A 3657-nucleotide genomic window follows, 5' to 3' on the forward strand; every position below is an offset into this window, starting at 1 on the left:
TGTGGATGGAGATTAGAGATAGTAAGGGGAAAAAGTCACTGGTGGGCGCAGTTTATAGCCCCCAAATAATAACTTCACAGTGGGGCAGACAATAATCAAGGGAATAATGGAGGCATGTGAAAAAGGAATGGCAGTAATCATGGGGGATTTTCACCGACATATCGATTGGTCAAATCAAATCGCACGGGTTAGCCTTGAGGAGGAATTCACAGAATGCATACGGGATTGTTTCTTAGAACAGTATGTTACAGAACCTACAAGGGAGCAAGCGATCTTAGATCTGGTCCTGTGTAATGAGACAGGAATAATAAACGATCTCCTAGTAAAAGATCCTCTCGGAATGAGTGATCACAGTATGGTTGAATTTGTAATACAGATTGAGAGTGAGGAAGTAGTGTCTCAAACAAGCGTACTATGCTTAAACAAAGGGGACTACAGTGGGATGAGGGTAGAGTTGGCTAAGGAAGACTGGAAACACAGACTAAACAGTGGCACAATTGAGGAACAGTGGAGGTCTTTTAAGGAACTCTTTCATAGTGCTCAACAAAAATATATTCCAGTGAAAAAGAAGGGCGGTAAGAGAAGGAATAACCAGCCGTGGATAACCAAGGAAACAAAGGAGAGTATAAAATTAAAAACCAATGCATACAAGGCGGCCAAGGTTAGTGGGAAACTAGAAGATTGGGAAAATTTTAAACGACAGCAAAGAATGACTAAGAAAGCAATAAAGAAAGGAAAGATAGATTACGAAAGTAAACTTGCGCAAAATATAAAAACAGATAGTAAAAGCTTTTACAGATATATAAAACGGAAAAGAGTGACTAAAGTAAATGTTGGTCCCTTAGAAGATGAGAAGGGGGATTTAATAATGGGAAATGTGGAAATGGCTGAGACCTTAAACAATTATTTTGCTTCGGTCTTCACAGTGGAAGACACAAAAACCATGCCAAAAATTGCTGGTCACAGGAATGTGGGAAACATAGAAACATAGAAACATAGAAAATAGGTGCAGGAGTAGGCCATTCGGCCCTTCTAGCCTGCACCGCCATTCAATGAGTTCATGGCTGAACATTCAACTTCAGTACCACATTCCTGCTTTCTCACCATAGCTGTTGATCCCCCTAGTAGTAAGGACCTCATCTAACTCCTTTTTGAATATATTTAGTGAATTGGCCTCAACAACTTTCTGTGGTAGAGAATTCCACAGGTTCACCACTCTCTGGGTGAAGAAGTTCCTCCGCATCTCGGTCCTAAATGGCTTACCCCTTATCCTTAGACTGTGACCTCTGGTTCTGGACTTCCCCAACATTGGGAACATTCTTCCTGCATCTAACCTGTCTAACCCCGTCAGAATTTTAAATGTTTCTATGAGGTCCCCTCTCATTCTTCTGAACTCCAGTGAATACAAGCCCAGTTGATCCAGTCTTTCTTGATAGGTCAGTCCCGCCATCCCGGGAATCAGTCTGGTGAACCTTCGCTGCACTCCCTCAATAGCAAGAATGTCCTTCCTCAGGTTAGGAGACCAAAACTGTACACAATACTCCAGGTGTGGCCTCACCAATGCCCTGTACAACTGTAGCAACACCTCCCTGCCCCTGTACTCAAATCCCCTTGCTATGAAGGCCAACATGCCATTTGCTTTCTTAACCGCCTGCTGCACCTGCATGCCAACCTTCAATGACTGATGTACCATGACACCCAGGTCTCTTTGCACCTCCCCTTTTCCTAATCTGTCACCATTCAGATAATAGTCTGTCTCTCTGTTTTTACCACCAACAAAATACAATGTTCCCTGACCGGGAATCGAACCCGGGCCGCGGCGGTGAGAGTGCTGAATCCTAACCACTAGACCACCAGGGAAGGGAGGACCTTGAGACAATGACTATCACTAGGGTGGTAGTGCTGGACAGGCTAATGGGACTCAAAGTAGACAAGTCCCCTGGTCCTGATGAAATGCATCCCAGGGTATTAAAAAAGATGGAGGAGTTATAGCAGATACATTCGTTATAATCTACCAAAATTCTCTGGACTCTGGGGAGGTACCAGCGGATTGGAAAGCAGCTAATGTAATGCCTCTGTTTAAAAAAGGGGGCAGACAAAAGGCAGATAACTATAGGCCGGTTAGTTTAACATCTGTAGTGGGGAAAATGCTTAAAGCTATCATTAAGGAAGAAATAGCGGGACATCTAGATAGGAATAGTGCAATCAAGCAGACACAGCATGGATTCATGAAGGGGAAATCATGTTTAACTAATTTACTGGAATTCTTTGAGGATATTACGAGCATGGTGGATAGAGGTGTACCGATGGATGTGGTGTACTTAGATTTCCAAAAGGCATTCGATAAGGTGCCACACAAAAGGTTACTGCAGAAGATAAAGGTACGCGGAGTCAGAGAAATGTATTAGCATGGATAGAGAATTGTCTGGCTAACAGAAAGCAGAGAATCGGGATAAATGGGTCCTTTTCGGGTTGGACATCGGTGTTTAGTGGTGTGCCACAGGGATCGGTGCTGGGACCACAACTGTTTACAATATACATAGATGACCTGGAAGAAGGGACAGAGTGTTGTGTAATTTGCATATGACACAAAGATTAGTGGGAAAGCGGGTTGTGTAGAGGACACAGAGAGGCTGCAAAGAGATTTAGATAGGTTAAGCGAATGGGCTAAGGTTTGGCAGATGGAATACAATGTCGGTAAATGTGAGGTCATCCACCTTGGAAAAAGAAACAGTAAAAGGGAATATTATTTGAATGGGGAGAAATTACAACGTGCTGCGGTGCAGAGGAACCTGGGGGTCCTTGTGCATGAATCCCAAAAAGTTAGTTTGCAGATGCAGCAGGTAATCAGGAAGGCGAATGGAATGTTGGCCTTCATTGCGAGAGGGATGGAGTATAAAAGCAGGGAGGTCCTGCTGCAACTGTATAGGGTATTGGTGAGGCCGCACCTGGAGTACTGCTTGCAGTTTTGGTCACCTTACTTAAGGAAGGATATATTAGCCTTGGAAGGGGTACAGAGACGATTCAGTCGGCTTATTCCGGAGTTAAGGGGGTTACCTTATGATGATAGATGATAGACTGGGTCTTTACTCGTTGGAGTTCAGAAGGATGAGGGGTGATCTTATAGAAACATTTAAAATAATGAAAGGGATAGACAAGATAGAGGCAGAGAGGTTGTTTCCACTGGTCGGGGAGACTAGAACTAGGGGGCACAGCCTCAAAATACGGGGGAGCCAATTTAAATCCGAGTTGAGAAGGAATTTCTTCTCCCAGAGGGTTGTGAATCTGTGGAATTCTCTGCCCAAGGAAGCAGTTGAGGCTATCTCATTGAATGTATTCAAATCACAGATAGATAGATAGATTTTTAACCAATAAGGGAATTAAGGGTTATGGGGAGCGGGCGGGTAAGTGGAGCTGAGTCCACGGCCAGATCAGCCATGATCTTGTTGAATGGCGGAGCAGGCTCGAGGGGCTAGATGGCCTACTCCTGTTCCTAATTCTTATGTTCTTATGCACTCGCATGTTCCGCCACCAGGGATCCCAGCATCCCTTGGGAACACTGTATATAAGCCGGCCCCTAAGGCCTGTTCCTCACTCTGAAGTGTCTTACTAAAGTCTGAGGTCACTGTTACTTTAACCTTCCTGTGTGCAGTCTCA

The 3657-nt window shown here is 44.3% G+C and overlaps 1 non-coding gene across 1 annotated transcript; it reads right to left on the reverse strand.

Annotated features, from left to right (window-relative positions):
- Positions 1 to 1788: 1788 nt before the first annotated feature.
- On the reverse strand, positions 1789 to 1860 carry trnae-cuc (transfer RNA glutamic acid (anticodon CUC)). The gene has a single exon. It is a non-coding gene; the product is annotated as a tRNA-Glu (tRNA).
- Between the last annotated feature and the right edge of the window lie 1797 nt (positions 1861 to 3657).

The sequence above is a fragment of the Pristiophorus japonicus genome, chromosome 10, assembly GCF_044704955.1.
Source record: "Pristiophorus japonicus isolate sPriJap1 chromosome 10, sPriJap1.hap1, whole genome shotgun sequence".
NCBI lineage: Eukaryota > Metazoa > Chordata > Chondrichthyes > Pristiophoridae > Pristiophorus > Pristiophorus japonicus.